The sequence below is a fragment of the Cervus elaphus genome, chromosome 23 (assembly GCF_910594005.1).
Source record: "Cervus elaphus chromosome 23, mCerEla1.1, whole genome shotgun sequence".
In the NCBI taxonomy this organism is placed as follows: Eukaryota; Metazoa; Chordata; class Mammalia; order Artiodactyla; family Cervidae; genus Cervus; species Cervus elaphus.
In genome coordinates, this window is record NC_057837.1 from 707,047 (window position 1) to 725,694 (window position 18,648).

General features: G+C 52.4%; 2 pseudogenes; one reads left to right on the forward strand and one right to left on the reverse strand.

Annotated features, from left to right (window-relative positions):
• Window positions 1-7,306: 7,306 nt before the first annotated feature.
• Window positions 7,307-10,703, reverse strand: LOC122681757 (annotated as a pseudogene).
• Window positions 10,704-12,554: 1,851 nt separating this feature from the next.
• On the forward strand, window positions 12,555-16,225 carry LOC122681758 (annotated as a pseudogene).
• The last annotated feature ends 2,423 nt before the right edge of the window (window positions 16,226-18,648 follow it).

An 18,648-nucleotide genomic window follows, 5' to 3' on the forward strand; every position in this document is an offset into this window, starting at 1 on the left:
GACTTCTAGAATTTAGTCACTAAAAAGCCTGGAGGGGCCTGAGCCCCAGGACTTGGCTGAAGGCTTGGGAGGTGTATGCTGAGGCCTCCTGGCAAGCAGCACCTATTGTCCCAGGCCCTCCAAGTGGCTCATGAACCAATGGCCCATCTTCCTGCTTCCAGTAGTATTTTTGTTGCTGCAGCCCTAAGCTTTATCTCTGGTGTCCCTCGGCTCTTTCCAAAGTGGTTTCTGAGAGCACTCCCGGACTGACACGGTTTCTAGGCTTTGGAAGCTCCCCCGGCTGACCATTGCCATCTCTGAAGCTGTAGGCTGGCAGGACTTTTCCCTTTCCTTTCCCCCATTGCTCCCACCTCCCTGCATAAGTGAGTTCAGATCAGCACATGAGATTATGCCAGGTGCTGTGCTGGGCACTGGAGACCTACAGCTGATGCAATCCCAGGAGCTCCCAGGTCTGGAGGGAACATTCAAAAACTGCTTTCAGTTCAGTTCAGTCACTCAGTCGTGTCCGACTCTTTGTGAACCCATGAACTGCAGCACACCAGGCCTCCCTGTCCATCACTACCTCCTGGAGTTTATCCAAACTCATGTCCATCCAGTCGGTGATGCCATCCAACCATCTCATCCTCTGTCATCTCCTTCTCCTCCTGCCCTCAATCTTTCCCAGAATCAGGGTCTTTTCAAATGAGTCAGCTCTTTGCATCAGGTGGCAAAAATATTGGAGTTTCAGCTTCAACATCAGTCCTTCCAATGAACACCCAGGACTGATCTCCTTTAGGATGGACTGGTTGGATCTTCTTGGAGTCCAAGGGACTCTCAAGAGTCTTCTCCAACACCACAGTTCAAAAAATGCTTAGTAGATGGAAAATGCCATTGAAGCCTTAAAGGCCACAGATTTGGCCTTACTTCAGCAGGCAGTGGAGGGCCACTGCAAGTCTTTGAGTAGAACTGACTACTAAGGGCCACGGCAGCTGAACAGTTTCTTGCCTGCTTCAGGATTATCCAGAAGCCAGACCCCTCCCCTTCCACAGTGCCCACCTGCCCATCATACCCTGGACCCCTGGTGCCATTGCTTCTTCCACTATGCAAACGTTGATGTCACCGCTCAGTTCAGTTCAGTTCAGTTCAGTCGCTCAGTCGTGTCCAACTCTGCGACCTCATGAATCGCAGCACGCCAGGCCTCCCTGTCCATCACCAGCTCCCAGAGTTTACTCAAACTCACATCCATCGAGTCGGTGATGCCATCCAGCCATCTCATCCTCTGTCATCCCCTTCTCCTCCTGCCCCCAATCCCTCCCAGCATCAGGGTCTTTTCAAGTGAGTCAGCTCTTCACATCAGGTGGCCAAAGTATTGGAGTTTCAGCTTCAGCATCAGTCCTTCCAATGAACACCCAGGACTGATCTCATTTAGGATGGACTGGTTGGATTTCCTTAAAGCCCAAGGGACTCTCAAGAGTCTTCTCCAACACCACAGTTCAAAAGCACCAATATTTCAGCGCTCAGCTTTCTTTACAGTCCAACTCTCACATCCATACCATGACCACTGGAAAAACCATAGCCTTGACTAGACGAACCTTTGTTGGCAAAGTAATGTCTCTGCTTTTTAATATGCTATCTAGGTTGGTCATAACTTTCCTTCCAACGAGTAAGCGTCTTTGAATTTCATGGCTCCAATCACCATCTGCAGTGATTTTGGAGCTCAAAAAAAAAACTCTGACACTGCTTCCACTGTTTCCCCATCTGTTTGCCATGAAGTGATGGGACCAGATGCCATGATCTTAGTTTTCTGATGTTGAGCTTTAAGCCAACTTTTTCACTCTCCTCTTTCAATTTCACCAAGAGGCTTTTTAGTTCCTCTTCACTTTCTGCCATAAGGGTGGTGTCATCTGCATATCTGAGGTTATTGATATTTCTCCTGGCAATCTTGATTCCAGCTTGTGCTTCTTCCAGCCCAGTGTTTCTCATGATGTACTCTGCATATAAATTAAATAAGCAGGGTGTCAATATACAGCCTTGATGTACTCCTTTTCCTATTTGGAACCAGTCTGTTGGTCCATGTCCAGTTCTAACTGTTGCTTCCTGACCTGCATACAGGTTTCTCAAGAGGTGGGTCAGGTGGTCTGGTATTCCCATCTCTTTCAGAATTTTCCACAGTTTATTGTGATCCATATAGTCAAAGGCTTTGGCAAAGTCAATAAAGCAGAAATAGATGTTTCTCTGGAATTCTCTTGTTTTTTCAGTGATCCAGTGGATGTTGGCAATTGGATCTCTGGTTCCTCTGCCTTTTCTAAATCCAGCTTGAACATCCAGAATTTCACAGTTCACGTATTGCTGAAGCCTGGCTTGGAGAATTTTGAGCGTTACTTTACTAGCATGTGAGATGAGTGCAATTGTGTGGTAGTTTGAGCATTCTTTGGGATTGCCTTTCTTTGGGATTGGAATGAAAACTGACCTTTTCCAGTCCTGTGGCCACTGCTGAGTTTTCCAAATTTGCTGGCATATTGAGTGCAGCATTTTCACAGCATCATCTTTCAGGATTTGAAATAGCTCAACTGGAATTCCATCATCTCCACTAGCTTTGTTCATAGTGATGCTTCCTAAGGCCCACCTGACTTCACATTCCAGGATGTCTGGCTCTAGGTGAGTGATCACACCATCTGGGTCGTGAAGATCTTTTTTGTACAGTCCATCTGTGTATTCTTGCCAAGTCTTCTTAATATCTTCTGCTTCTGTTAGGTCCATACCATTTCTGTCCTTTATCAAACCCATCTTTGCATGAAATGTTCCCTTGGTATCTCTAATTTTCTTGAAGAGATCTCTAGTCTTTCCCATTCTGTTGTTTTCCTCTATTTCTTTGCATTGATCACTGAGGAAGTCTTTCTTATCTCTCCTGGCTATTCTTTGGAACTCTGCATTCAAATGGGAATATCTTTCCTTTTCTCCTTTGCTTTTCACTTCTCTTCTTTTCACAGCTGTTTGTAAGGCCTCCTCAGACAACCATTTTGCCTTTTTGCATTTCTTTTCCATGGGGGTGGTCTTGATCCCTGTCTCCTGTACAGTGTCATGAACCTCCATCCATAGTTCATCAGGCACTCTGTCTATCAGATCTAGTCCCTTAAGTCTATTTCTCACTTCCACTGTATAGTCATAAGGGATTTGATTTAGGTCATACCTGAGTGGTCTAGTGGTTTTCTCTACTTTCTTCAATTTAAGTCTGAATTTGGCAATAAGGAGTTCATGATCTAAGCCACAGTCAGATCCTGGCCTTATTTTTGCTGACTGTATAGAGCTTCTCCATCTCTGGCTGCAAAGAAAATAACCAATCTGATTTCAATGTTGACCATCTGGTGATGCCCATGTGTAGAGTCTTCTCTTGTGTTCTCGGAAGAGGGTGTTTGCTCTGACCAGTGCGTTCTCTTGGCAAAACTCTTATTAGCCTTTGCCCTGCTTCATTCAGTACTCCAAGGCCAAATTTGCCTGTTACTCCAGGTGTTTCTTGACTTTCTACTTTTGCATTACAGTCCCCTATAATGAAAAGGACATCTTTTTCGGGTGTTCTAAAAGGTCTTGTAGGTCTTCATAGAACCATTTAACTTCAGCTTCTTCAGCGTGACTGGTTGGGGCATAGGCTTGGATTACCGTGATATTGAATGGTTTGCTTGGAAACATGTCAGGATGCATTTAACAGGAGGATTCCTGTGTGCTGTTTTGGATCTGTCAGGAAACCTTTGGCCCTTATTAATTCCTGAATATTCAGGAATTAAGAGGAGAGGCACGCCTTTCCCTGGGCTGAGGAATCCAGACATTTCCTTTGTTAGTTTCTCATTATGGTGGTAAGTACCCTTTTCTCTTTTTAATAGGGATCGCCTTGTGTTTTGTAAGTTTGGAATTTTAATCTTTATCTTTGCTGAGAATAACTTGTAAGACAGTATATATGTGCACACCATGTTGATTAAAACACCTTTACTCCATCAGAGCTTTGGTCCACGTGTCTTTCCTTGTTTCTTTCTTTCCTTCTCTCTCTCTTTCAGGCTAATTCCTTGGAGCACAGAGCCCCGCTGAGCTCACTTTCTTGCCCGGGCTTCTAAAACCCTCTCGAGAAGGTGCACTGTGCCTTCACCCACTTGAGAGGGCGCCTGGTGCCTACGTGCAGCGCCGCGAGCTCTAAGAACAGAGCTTTATCGGCTCTCCGTGTAAACCAGGGGCTATCAGCCTCTTTCTCTCTCTTACTTTCTTATCATCGACTCTGGACCACCAGGTTCTGGTCCATTAAAGGACCAACAGAAGCGAACAGAGATCATTCTGTCATTTTTGAGACTGCATCCAAGTACTGCATTTTGGACTCTTTTGCTGACCACGATGGCTACTCCATTTCCTCTAAGGGATTCCTGCCCACAGTAGTAGATATAATGGTCATCTGAGTTAAATTCACCCATCCCAGTCCATTTGATGTCACTGATTCCTAGAATGTCGACATTCACTCTTGCCATATCCTGTTTGACCACTTCCAATTTGCCTTGATTCATGGACCTAACATTCCAGATTCCTATGCGATATTGCTCTTTACAGCATCGGACCTTGCTTCTATCACCAGTCACATCCACAACTGGGTATTGTTTTTGCTTTGGCTCCATCCCTTCATTCTTTCCAGAGTTATTTCTCCACTGACCTCCAGTAGCATGTTGGGCACCTACTGACCTGGGGAGTTCCTCTTTCAGTATCCTATCATTTGGCCTTCTCATACTGTTCATGGGGTTCTCAAGGCAAGAATACTGAAGTGGTTTGCCATTCCCTTCTCCAGTGGACCACATTCTGTCAGACCTCTCCACCATGGCCTGTCCGTCTTGGATGGCCCCACACAGCATGGCTTAGTTTCATTGAGTTATTCAAGACTGTGGTCCTGTGATCAGATTGGCTAGTTTTCTGTGATTATGGTTTCAGTGTGCCTGCCCCTTGATGCCCTCTCACAACACCTACCATCTTACTTGGTTTCTCTTACCTTGGACGAAGAGTATCTCCTTACGGCTGCCCCTCCTGACCTTGAACGTGGAGCAGCTCCTCTCGGCTCTCCTGCGCCTGAGCAGCCACCGCTCCTTGGACGTGTGGTGGCTCCTCTCGGCCACCTCCCCTGGCCTCGGACGAGGGATAGCTCCTCTCGGCCGCTGCCCCTGGCCTCAGATGTGGGGTAGCTCCTCTTGGCCGCTCCTGCGCCATCGCAGCCTGACGCTCTCTGTCACCGCCTCTGACCGTGGGCCAGGGGTAGCTCCTCACGGCCATGTTTCTGCACGGCCCGTCGCAGCCGGCATGCTTCTGCAATGCCACCCCTACCCTCCCTGAAATGCCTCTTTCTAGTCTGGGAAACTGGAGAGGGAGGGGAGCAGTGCTGATAGGAGGCCTAGGGCCTGGGTGGGGCTGGGCAGGACTCACGCCCACTCCCAACCCCTACTCTTTGCAGTTTATTCTCATCTTCCTGGTGATCGAGCACCAGCCGATCACCTACCAACAACAAAAATATCCAAGGTGGGCTGAGGCCATTGGCTTCCTCATGGCCTCTGCGGTGGGCATTCCACTCTACGCCCTGTTCCACTTCTGGAGGACAGATGGGGACACCCTCCTCCAGATGAGTGGTGGGGGCAGGGGCACCCAGGTGACTCAGAAGGGGGTGGATGGATGGATGGCACTCCAGGGCTCCCTTCTGATGCACTCTGCCCGCCCATCCCTCCCCCATGCCTATCTCTCCTGCAGCATTTGAAGAACTCAACAAAGCTGAGTCTAGACTGGGGTCCCGCCCTCCTGGAGCACTGAACAGAGCGCTACACCCACACTATTCCACACTCCCCTGAAGATGGGCTTGAGTTCCAACTGCTGTCCCTGGACAATGCCCAGATTACTGGGCAGTAATGACTCCAGCCGTCTGCAGGACTCCCAGGTGCCAGCACAGCTGCCGGGGGAGTGCCCCACCCCCACCCTGTGCTCCCAACACAGAGACTGGGGAGACAGCGGGTAGGTGTCACCACCTGCCCCCACCATGCCTGGCCAGGGGTGGCACCTGTCACCTTGGCCACCACGGCTAGCATGGTCATTCGTGTTCGTGTCCCTAGTGTTTACAGGTCCGTTAGATGCCAAGATGGCAGCTGGGGGTGCAGGTGATGTGGGAGTTGCTGGGGGGCCCCAGGTCAGGCCCCCAGATGCCTGCTAGGCCCCACGTGGCCTCTGACGCCCCCACACTCTGCCCTGAGCTGAGGTTCTGGGTGGGCCCCTACCTGTCCCTGTCTCTGAGCCTTCAGCCTCCTGACCAGGGTTCCCGCCCTCGGGGTGGACCCCAGCCTCCGCCCAGGCTAATTCAGATCTCCCCACCTGGAGGCAGGGTGAGGGGCCGGGGGGGCTGTGCAGTGTTACGGGTCAGGCTGTGCGACCCGGCCCTTTTGTCTGATTATTTTTGTAAAAATTGTTTTATCTGTAGTTGCTACCCCCTCACCCTCGGCTTCAGGCCCAATCTGTCTTCCAGGCCCGCCTGCACATCCCTCGGCAGCTCTGAGGTCTCTGCGCCTCCTTCCAGCCCAGCAGAGGCCCATGACCCAACAGCCCGCCCAAAGAACTCGTTTCGGGGTGGGGGGGGGGTTGGGTAGGGATGGGGTGATGCTCAGCAGGAGGTTTGAGCCCAGAGCCCCAGGGAAGTGGACCCTACATGACACCCCCCTTGCCCTACCACTGCCAGGCTAAAGCCCAGTCTTCCTGAACTGGGCTACCCTTGTTCAGGTGCCACATTGCCCCAGTCCGTGTGTCCCAACCACTCTCTGGAGCCAAAACTCCTTTCCCCAAGCCCTGCAGTGTCTGGTGTCTGTCCTCTGCACCCCTCCGTGCAGTGACAGCCCCAGAAGAGCTGCCTCTAATCCTCTGTAGCAATAACAGTGCGCCTCTCACCCCCAACCATCTGCGAACCACTAGGTTTTTAAAGTCCATAGATTTTAATGAAATTTCTATTCCTGTCTCTGAGCTGCTGCTGTGCTTTGTCTGGGTCCTCCAGAGGGACATGAGTCAGGACTGGGACAAGACCTCCTCCTGCCAGGCCTTTGGGGGGATGCCGGGGAGGAGAAAGGCCAGAGACTGTGACAGTCAGGACCAGACACTGAGGACCTGGTGAGAAGGTAGGGTGAGAGCCAGACAGACAGACAGACAGCAGTGGACTCCTGGGGAGGGCTCATCCTAGACTAGATCCAAAGTGGGCTGGACCCTGGCAGCTGAAAGAGAGCAGGAGCAAACAGGACGAGTTCCAGCCGAAGCTGAAGCCTCCTTCCTGAGGAGCCCTTCAGGTTGGGGCCTGGGGCGCTGCACTGGACGTCAGAGTGGAAGCTGGCCTTTTCCCGGGGCGGGACTGAATCTTCTGTCCCCAGTGGCAGGTGACGGCCAGGCCGCGAGGTTAGGGGCACCGCTCCAGAGGGGAGCAGGCAGGCAGCACTGGAGAAGCCTGGCCCAAACTCCAGCAGCCCCGTGGAGGCAAGGCAGAAGTCCAGTGCCCTGGCTGGAGGACCCCAAGGGCTGTGGCCTGAATGGGAGGGAGTAACTGTGAGGGGGCCGAGGCCTGCCCCTCAGCCTGCCCCATCCAGCTGTCTGTCTGCTCTCGGTTACCTGTGGCTGGGGGAGACACAGGAAGGCCTCAGGGGTGCCTGCAGCTCCTGTTGCCTGGCTGCCTTCTATTCCTTTAGCTCTGGAGGAGAGGTTCTGCCTGAGACACAGCGCCCAGTCCTCCAGGGTGTGTTACAAGAGCAAGGTGGGATGGGTGTGGGTGGGGGGGGGAAATGGGAGGAGTGAAGCGCTGGGTGCTCTGGGGCCTGCTAGGGTCCTCACCTGCCAGGGTGGGCTCTAGGCTTGCCTCAGAGGGCTGGGGGGCACCTGAATACTCGTCTTCCAGGCAGCGCTGCAGGGAGAGCTGGCTCAGTGCCTGGCTTTACAGCAGGGGTGGGGCAGGACTGGGCAGGGTGCCCAGGCCAGGATCCCCATGGTGGGGCGCAGGAACCAGCCCGTGCAGTCTCTTCCTCCCAATCATCTGGGGGCACTCCTGAGAGGAACACCAGCCTCTCACTGAAAAGCTGAGCTTGGCAAGAGGGTGGCAGGCCTGAATCCAGACTTGGGGAGGAGAAGGAGGCAAAAGACCTAGGCAGACCCAGCAGTTGATCTAAAAGTGCTGACCTCGGACTTAGGGACTCAACTGGAATATGGGTTCACGTACTTAAGGATCACACACATAAGAAGTGTGCACACAGGAAAAATGGACCCAGGGTTCACACAACCTCAGCAGATGTGTGGAACTCACACCCTGGGTGAGAGACGGGGTTGAGAGATGGGGTTGTCTAGGCTCAGCAGAAGGGCTGGGGGCAGGGTGGCCAAGGACTGCAGCTCACCTGCAGGATGGGAATCTCCCTCTCCAGAGCATGGCACTCTTCCTCCAGGAGGGCCCTGGGACATGGACAGTGCAGCACCGGAAGCAGCGCTACAGGCCCAGGTCTCAGCAGAGCCCTCCACGTGGTCCCAACCTCCGGCCTCCCCAGGAGCCTCCTCTAGGCCCTCCTATCTCAGTCCACCTCTCCCTCTGCTGCCCTCATGCTGTTCCAGCACAGCCTTGCAGCCCTGCCAGCCTCTTCCTGGGCAGGGTGTGTCCTCTGTCCTTGCCCACCTCCCAGTGCCCACCCTCAGAAGCAGCAGTCTCTCTTCTACATGATAGAACTAGACTTGTGGGTCCTCCTGCCTCCATTCTCTCCCGCATGACAGCCCTGCCCCTGCTTTAAAAACTCTTCTGTGTGTCATCTCTTCCCCACCTCCCAGGATAAAAGTCCTCAGGCCAAGGCCTGTGTAGGCATCTGTACTTGACTGATTCCTGGCAGCAACCTCAACAGCATCCCGCCCTTTCCACCTCTCAGCCCCACTCTCCTGGGTCTCCCAGCCAGGTGTGTTCCCTCCCTTCTCCTCCCAGTAGTCCCAGTACATCAGGGTCCATCCGCAGTCCCACCCTCCCTGCCCCCACCCCCACTGCACACACTTGGGGGCCTCACCGCACGTGTCCAGCAGCCTGGTCAATGTGGGACACGTTCAGCTGGTCCTTGATGATGCTGAGGTCCTGGTGACAGCTGCTGGCAGATGAAGTCAACCTCACTCTCTCATGCTGCTTCACCCCAGGCCTTCAGAACACAAACACCATTTCTCCTAGAAAATTTTGTGCTTTCTCACAAAGGCAACACAAGATGGTAGTAAAAGGAGGAGATCAGGAGCCTGGGGTTGCACATGGGTTCTGCCACCCTTCACTGTGTGTGAGTCTGGGAAAGTCAATCATCCTTTCTGAGCTTTAGTATCATCTGCAAAATGGGGCCATCACCCTCTTCATAAGGATGTGTGAGAAATAAGTTGCTACCATTCACGGATGAACACGCTGCTGCTCACTTATCTCGTTCAGTCCCTAGCCCTCTCTAACCCAGTCCTCACAGCCTGGCTATCCCAGCCTGAGGGACAACCGGCCACTGGGTGAAGTCTTTCCTTCCACTCCTATCTGCGTGTCCTTCTCCCTCTCCCTGCAAAGCACTTCTCTTTGTATCTGTCTGGAAGTCTGTTCCTTGTACTCTAAAACCCAGCTCGAACCAAGCTCCCAGGATTTGCACGTGTTTCCTGGGCCTCTGCAGCCCTCATGGGCTGACCTCTACCACAGGTGGCTGTAGAAGTGTCAGTTCCAGACCAGGAACTCCTCCATTCCCGCAGGTGGGACCTACCAGCTAGTTTGGGTTCTTTGCCCAGCAAGGACAGATCCCTCCTCTCCTCCTACTACACCTGGGTTCACCAGCTCTCATCTGGAACATCTCCTGTTCTGGCAAATCAGACCTGGGCTCCTCCAAGGCAAAGTGCAGGACCCTGGGGCTATACTGGACCCAAGTGTGGGTCTGGTCCCTGCAGAAGATGCATAAAGGCAATTCAGGGGCTCCTTCCAGGGAACGACAGGAAAGATGACCCTGGACCCTTGTCAGTTTCCAGGCTAGCCCATCTGAGTTCTGGAGACAGGGCCCAGACCCAGGTCTAGGCTCCAACCTGCCCTCACAGATGGCCTCCCGGCAGAGACCTTGGAGCAGCTGCCGCAGTTCCTGGCGCACAAGATCTCTTACGAGGGGCGGTTGTACCAGAAGGGAGGAGAGGTCAGAGGTGGGGCGCGATCCAGAGGCTTGGATAGATCGAGCCTCTTGGAGCAATGACCGTAACATCACTACCTGCAAGGAGAGCTGGGGCACCTCGGCGATTGCGGAGGTAAGTGAACGGAGGCAGGGGAGCTGGGGGAATGACCGGCAGGGCAGTTAAATTGGAGAGGGTTGGGCGGACAATGAGATCCGACAAGAGCTCGAGAGTTACTGGGCAGGGCTAGGGACCTGTAGAAGGTGAGAAAATCATCCGAGTCGTGAGACAGGTCTGCCGTGGGGCCCACCTTCCTACGCCCCACCTCTGCCCATAGCTCCAGGCTCAGATCCACTGTCGTCTCCCCTAGAATCCTCTTCACTTCGGGCTGCTCCGGGAGCGGAACGTGCTCTTCCACTAGTTCCCACAGCGACTGGAAGTCCCCAGGCATGGCCCGCCCGCCCCGCTGCCCCACCCAGACGCGCGGCCGCACACTTGGACCTGCGGGACCACAGCTCGGACCGCTGGGTTACTGGTATACTGCTAGTCGCCCAGAGCCGGGCACACCCACTCACGCCTCGCACGCTTCCGGGTCTCACAGGCCACGCCCCCAGCCTGTCACTCGGACCAGCCTCTCCCAAGCCTCATTCCGTTCGGCCGCCTGTCCCCACGACTAGAGTTGCTCGGTTCAGAGCCGCTGGCCTCTGGAGCTCCCTTCTGCCCTACTACTGATCGACTCTCGGAGGCCACGGTTTCAGGTCGCGGCCCCGGGAGCCAGGAGGCCCGAGCCCCGCCTCTTCCCCGCGGCCGTCACCCGGGAAACGGGGCCCGCTACCCCAAGCCCCGCCCCCAGTGGTCCCCGGCCCCGCCCATTCCGGGGCGGTGCCAGCTAGCAAAGCCCAACCCACAGCCGCGGTAGGTGGTTTCGCAGTCTCAACCATGCACATCACTCTGACTCCAAGCACCTTTCATCCCTGGGCACCTTTAGACTCCAGGGCAGGTGAAAGAACCGAGAAATATGAGCCCGGTGGGTTTATTACTTCCGTGCCTTTTCTGGGGCAGGAACGGACTAGGCTGTTCAAGGAAGACAAGTAAAGGGTGGAGTGTGGCAGAAACAGGAGGAGGGGAGGAAGGCGGTAGGTCTAGGGGGACCAAGGGGCCAGATAAGCAGCGTCTCACGGAGCCCCTCTTGCTTGAAGCCAGGCTTGCAGTGTGAAGCGCAGGGAAGCCTGCAGTGAGCGCCTTGGGGTCTGGGAGGGCTCTCTGACCCTCGGCCCCCCGCTCCGCCCGTCCCGACCCACCTCCGTCCCGCCCGCCACGTCCCCTTGCCCCAGCACCCCGCTCGCTCATTTTCCTCTCTGCTCCTCTGCACTTTTCCTACCTGGTTCTGTTTTCTCCAGGAGAACTGCAAAATGGGTTCGTTTCCTGGGTTTTCCTCTCCCGAGGAGCCACTTAGAAACCCGGCCCCTCCGGTCCCACTGGAGCTGCTGAGTCAGAATCTGAGCAAAACCGTATCCTCGGGTGGTTCACATGCGTGTTGAAGTTTGACAAGCGCTCTTCCAGATGAAGTGGGTTTCAGTTTACACATTTTATTTTGCTTTGAAGGGCTGGCCACGCCTGTTAAGACCTTTAATCCGTGGGAAAGCGAGTTTGTACTGAGCTTATAAATAAGGAAGCAGCTTGTGGCTGTTTGTGGGTTGTCACAGCTCTTAAACTGAAGATGAGGAACCTCTTTTAATTTTCCTACCTTAATTTTGACTTGTCCTGCTTTAATATATAAGTAGCATTTCTCTGAAGTTATTTTACTTAAGTGCCAGTGCACACAAACACACACATTTTAGCTATCAAAACATATATGTAACTCTACTGGTCAGAAATCAGGAGAAAATTAAAGTGCCATAGTGATGGAATAAGATGAAGGAACCCCCCCCTCCCCCGCTTTAATTATTGTAGCATCTTATCTATTTAGTCCATGTTCTTCTTTTTACTACTTTTTCATGCTAACTCAGTAAAGTATGAAGAATGTACTCTGAACTGTACATGTTAGTCCAGTGATGGAAGTTTTTATTTTCTGAGTTTCTCATCTTCCTGCTGCCTTGGGTCAGGGGCTCCACTAAAGGCTGATTTCCAGGGGTGCTGATACAAGCATCAGGGGAAGGGGTTCAGTTGTCACATCCTTCTGTGGCTTAAAGATTCTCTGCTGACAGAGAAACAAACCAATAAGACAAATACAACTGGGTGCGCCATCTGGATTCTCCACTGCTGCATCTGTGTCTGAAGGGAGAGGGTGGCTGGGTTTCCTCGTGACCTTGTCTCTGCCCACAGATCGCGGCCCTTGGAACAAGCCATCAGAGATGCCCAAGAGTGTGATGATGATGAAATTCAGCTCTACAACGAGCAGATCAACACCCTGTGGAAGGAGAATGAAGAGGCAGAGAGGAGCCTGGAGAGGTCATCCTATGACTGCCGGCAGCTGGTGGTCACCCAGCAGACCCTGAGGAACGAGTTGGACTGGTATCATCGAATCATCGAGAATGCAGGCAATAGGTGGGGTCAGGGTGCGCAGAGCCCGTGGACACAGGACCACTTACTTGTTTCATGTTTTTCCATGTGCCAGTTCCAGGCTGTAGGGAATGTGGCAGGAAAGTGAAAGTGTTAGTTGCTCAGTCTTGTCCGACTCTTTGTTACCCCCTGGACTATAGCCCGCCAAATTCCTCTGTCCATGGGATTCTCCAGGCAAGGATATTGCAGTGGGTAGCCATTCTGTTCTCCAGGGGATCTTCCCGACCCATGGCAGGCAGATTGTTTACCGTCTGAGTCACCAGAAGAAGACCCCTAAATCCAGGACCTCATGGGTCTGGAATGGCAGTGGGGGAGGCAGAGGATGAATGGGTTTGCAACAGAGATGTGGGCTCTGGCATGAGTGGTGGTGGGGGGAGGGGAGAGGTGATGAAGATGACCATGGGAGTGTTTGGATGTCAAGGTGCCTTTCAGCTCCACAGGTCTCTGGGGACAGGAACATCTTAGCTGAAAGGATGACCAGGTATGGTTATTGAGATGCTGCAGGCAAGATGCCTGCACAGTACCTGGAATTGGACCAGAGCTCAGAGCAGTTGATATTATTACTGCTGCTTCCATGATGACTCTGAGCACCTAGCCAGTCAGTACTGTGGCTGCCAGCAGGCTGTCTGGTCTCCTCTGCACGATGCATTGGGATGTGAACTCTGCTGGCAAATGTCTCTGTCTCAGCGTTATTCACATCTACACCTGCATCAGCTACTCTCCATTTCCTCCATGTTCATCTATGCGACCGTGTCTGCACCTACATGTATACTTATGTCCACATCTGTGTCTACAGCGTCTGTATGTGTCCATCTACACTATACCTACATTCTCTACATCATCTGGAGCTACACCCACATCACCTAACCTACATCTGTATCATCTACACCTATACCTGTCTCTACATCACCTACACCTACATCATCTGTATCTACATCTGACACCTACTCAGCCATCTATGTCTGTCTGGATCATCTACATGTACGTCTACCTCACATCTGCATTTTCTGCACCTGCACCATCTTCTTCAACACCTCTGTTATTTATGCTGATGCCTGCATCACCTACATTTACACCTGCACTTACCTCTATGTCTACATCTGCATCTCTACCTCCACCCACATCTACATCATCTGTATCCACGTCTATATCACTTACATCTGTATCTACATACACCTATACCTACATTATCTATGGTTACACTTACATCTTTATCACCTAAGCCTGCACCTCATCTACACATAAAGTATCTAAATCTCCATCATCTTTATGTACATGCATAAAGTATCTATACCTCCATGGTTTTCATGTACATGTATAAGCTGTTTACATCTCCATTGTTTTTATGTACAAGTATAAAGAAAGCTGAGCACCAAAGAATTGATGCTTTTGAACTGTGGTGTTGGAGAAGACTCTTGAGAGTCCCTTGGACTGCAAGGAGATCCAAGAAGTCCATCGTAAAGGAGATCAATCCTGGGTGTTCATTGGAAGGACTGATGTTGAAGCTGAAACCCCAATACTTTGGCCACCTGATGTGAAGAGCTGACTCATTTGAAAAGACCCTGATGCTGGGAAAAACTGAGGGCAGGAGGAGAAGGGGATGACAGAGGATGAGATGGTTGGATGAGATAACTGACTCAATGGACATGAGTTTGAGTAAACTCTGGGAGTTGGTGATGGACAGGGAGGCCTGGCATTCTGCGGTTCATGGGGTTGCAAAGAGTCGGAGACAAATGGGCCACTGAACTGACCTGATAAACTGTCTACATCTCCATTGTTTTTATGTACATGCATAAACTGTCTACACCCCCACTGTCTTTATGTACACGTATAAACCATCGGTACCTGCACTGTCTTTATATACACACACACATCTACAGTGGTGTCTCCATTATTCCTATCTGTACCCATGCCTACATATATGGCTGCATCTACCTGTGTCGGAGAAGGCAATGGCAACCCACTCCAGTATTCTTGTCTGGAAAATGCCATGGATGGAGAAGCCTGGTAGGCTGCAGTCCATGGGGTCGCTAAGAGTTGGTCATGACTGAGCGACTTCACTTTCACTTTTCACATTCATGCATTGAAGAAGGAAATGGCAACCCACTCCAGTGTTCTTGCCTGGAGAATCCCAGGGACGAGGTAGCCTTGCCGGTTGCATCTATGGGGTTGCACAGAGTCGGACACGGCTGAAGTGACTTAGCAGTAGCAGCAGCAGCAGCAGCCACCTAGAACTAAAAGCCCGCCTTGTGGATGAGACAGGGTGAAACTTTGTGTTTTCTGAAACTTTAAGTTTCTCCTCTTGGCTGGTCTGAAGCAGTGAATGTGGCCTCTGGCCCAGGGGATTTCCATTCTGGGTTTAAGGGCATAGTTTCCTCTTGTTTCACAGGAGGAAGGGGATGGTAAGCAAGGAGTGGTGGTGTTTATCAGGTTTGGGGTGCAGGGGGGACAAGGGTGTGCCTGGAGGCTATTCCAAACCCATCAGAGGAAGGTGGGGTGACTCTGAGTTGCTCCTTTGGGGAAGCCTGAGGTGACAGTGGCTCTCTGGACTGGATTTCCTGGTCTGGACTGGATCCAAGTGTCCCCTGTGACCTCGAGGTGAGGGTGCTGGGGTGGGCCAGAGACCCTGCTCCCACAGAGTGTCATTGCAGGAGAAACACGGATCTCAGTAAGTTGTACCCAGTGTGAAGGGAACTGTGGGGGCCTCCCCTCTGCTCTGCAAGCCCAGAGAGGCCAAGTGACTTGTCCTAAAGTCACACAGCAGCCCGCAGGGCTGGGTCCTCAGTGTGGGTCATGAATGCTTAGGACCCAGGGATCCTACCTTGTTGCCAACCAGCCAACCAGTAAACCCCACCCCAGTGCTAGGCTTGTATTTTTCAACAAATACTTTTTCTTCCTCTTTCATTGGCCTTGACTCATTGCACCCGCCTCTTTTTTTTTTTTTTCTTTTTTCAAAGATCTTACCAGAGATGTGCAGGATATAACTGCAGTGAAACCAAGACTCAAAGGCCTCCCCAAGAACCTTCCGAGGAAAAAGGACATGGTAGTGAAAGACAGAGCAGATGAAATTCTGGAAGAGACACCACTGAGAGGCCCAGAGGACACAAAGCTGGGGAGGGTGGTGCTCAAAGAAGAAGGCAAATCTAAGCTTGAACCGGGGGATGAAGAAGCAAGTCCCCCGACCTAGGAAGGGGCTCTGGAGGATGTCCCAAATGGAGGCAAGATAAGCAAAGACTTTGAGAAACTAGGCAAGATGATCAAGGAGAAGGTGAAAGGCCCCAAAGAACCCGAGCCCCTTGCCAACCTGTACACCAAAAGCAGTACATGACAGTCTCTGGAGACGCCAGTCTCATGGGTCCTGGCTTCTGTGTCTTCTCCATCCCAGCAAAGGGGGCGTGGTGGTTTCTAAGGGAGCGACTCTGTGCGTCCTGACAGCAGCGTGGAGCCCTCTCCCCAGCAGCCTGAGCCCCCTCTGGAGGATGGACAGGGTTCCCCCAGGGGAAAGAAGACGGTCTGAAGGAGGAAGGGGGCACCCCAGGGGAAAGAAGATGGTCTGAAGGAGGAAGGGGGCACCCCAGGGGAAAGAAGACGGTCTGAAGGATGAAGGGGGCCCCCAGGGGAAAGAAGATGCTCTGAAGGATGAAAGGGGGCCCCCAGGGGAAAGAAGATGGCCTGAAGGAGGAAGGGGGGCCCCTGAAGGGGAAAGAAGATGGTCTGAAGGAGGAAGGGGGCCCCCCAGGGGAAAGAAGATGCTCTGAAGGATGAAAGGGGGCCCCCAGGGGAAAGAAGATGCTCTGAAGGTGGAAGGTGGGCCCCCAGGGGAAAGAAGATGGTCTGAAGGATGAAGGGGGCGCCCCAGGGGAAAGAAGATGGTCTGAAGGAGGAAGGGGGACCCCCACAGGTGAAAGAAGACGGTCTGAAGGATGAAGGGGGCCCCGAGGGGAAATAAGATGGTCTGAAGGAGGAAGGGGGGCCCCCAGGGGGAAGAAGACAGTCTGAAGAATGAAGGGGGCCCCTGAAGGGGAAAGAACATGGATGCCCCCCCACACACCCTGCAGACAAAGGGGATGAGAAAAATGCCAAAGAACTGAAGGGCCTCCAGGGGAAACAGGATGGCCAGAAGGAGGAGGAGGGGGACAGACGGCCCTGTCCCATGGTGGCACCTGGTCCAGAGGGGCTGTCTACACCCCGGTCTCAAGGGCCTCACGTCACTCTGGGTGGGTCCAAGGGGCATGGGGCTCAGAGCAGCAGCCGGCCGGTGAGAAGCCCTCCCAGGAAGCTGGCCTAAAAGAAAGTGGAGGTGATGGAATCCATAGAGAAGTTTTCCACCGGGAGCATCCAGATGTACGAAGAGACTGTTGTCATTGTGGAGACCACGATTGAAAAGACAAGGCAAACAAGAAGAAACTGGGAAAGAAGGGATCCTCCAGTGCCTGAGCTAACCAGGAGGAGGTGCCTCTGGGCCCCTGCAGACATGTGCTTCGATGTCTCAGAACAGAGGCTACAAGGGTGAGGATACAAGGTTCTTGTTTGGATTAGACCATGGCTGGCCTGTCTGGCTTACCAATGAAGCCTTAATTAAAATGTTTTCTTTGCTTGCACATCATTTGTCTGATTAACAGGGGCCTTGGGCTTGCATGTGGGCCAGCCTCACTCAGGACAGGGTTGCCCTGCTAACAGCCACTGAGCTGAGCTCATTTAAGAAAGTAGATGAGCCCTTTGTCCTAGGGCATCGCAGGGCTCATTAGAGGCTCAGAGTCTGGATTTCAAACCTGAAACATGTCAGGTGATGAATCAGCTTGTTTTCACCACGTTTCAGGCACAAGTACACAATTGCACGATCGGTGCTTTGTTAGAAGTCAGATGATTAAAGGTGTCTGTCTCAGTTTGGATTCCCCAAGAAGCTGACCCTGCAGCAAGGATCTGATGTCATTTCTGGGGATGTGGTCCCAGGAAGTGCTAAGAGGACAGGAGACGGAGGTGGGGGCAGCAGGGCAACAGAGAGGAGAGGTGCTACCAGGTGGGTTGGCACCGTGGTTGGCTGGCGCTCAGCCCCCATCCCTGGGGGCTCTTGGAAATGGGGTAGAATTCAGTCTTCAGTTACCCTGTCCAAGGATGCAAGGGCTGGGTGGGTCAACACCCAGCCAGAAGGGAGGGCCCAGGACAGCCCTCAACTGAGAATCGCAGGTGCAGGCAGGCGTTTGGACACCAGGCGTGGAGATGCTTCAACAGGGGTCACGGGCAGGAAGCAGGGCACCAGGGCTGCCTGCATAGCACACGAACCTTGTGTCCTTCTGGCTGAGTCCTTAAGACTTTCTCACTCAGAGATTGCACTCCTGGGTCAGGCTTCAAAAGCAAAATCAAATGTCACCACGCAGTTCCTTGTTCAGCAGTTAATTAATGAACTTGCCTAACATTTACTGAGGGGCTTCCCTGATGGCTCAAGCGGTAAAGAATCTGCCTGCAATTCAGGAGACATAGGAGAGGCTGGTTCAATCCTGGGGTTGGGGAGATCACATGGAGATGGAAATGGCAACCCACTCCAGTATTCTTGCCTGGGAAATTTCATGAACAGAGGAGCCTGGTGGGCTACATCCATGGGGTTGCAAAGAGTCAGACATGACTGAGCGACTGAGCACAGACGCACATTTACTGAACATACTGTTTGCCAGGCAGAGTGCAGTGCTGATAAGGGAGAGTTTACAAGTTTATTAATGATCTTAATTACCATAATATAATGTCCCATAATACACATATGTGTATTCTCCTGTGCATACATGTGCACTCAGGTAACTACAGTGTCACATCCTAGGAAACAGAAATTACTTGAAACCAGAATCTTTACAAACATTTTTATGCTGCCTATAGGCATCTCTTTTTCTCTACTAACAGTCCAAAAGTTTTTTTTTTTTTTTTTTTTTCGCTTAGCCAAATAAGAAA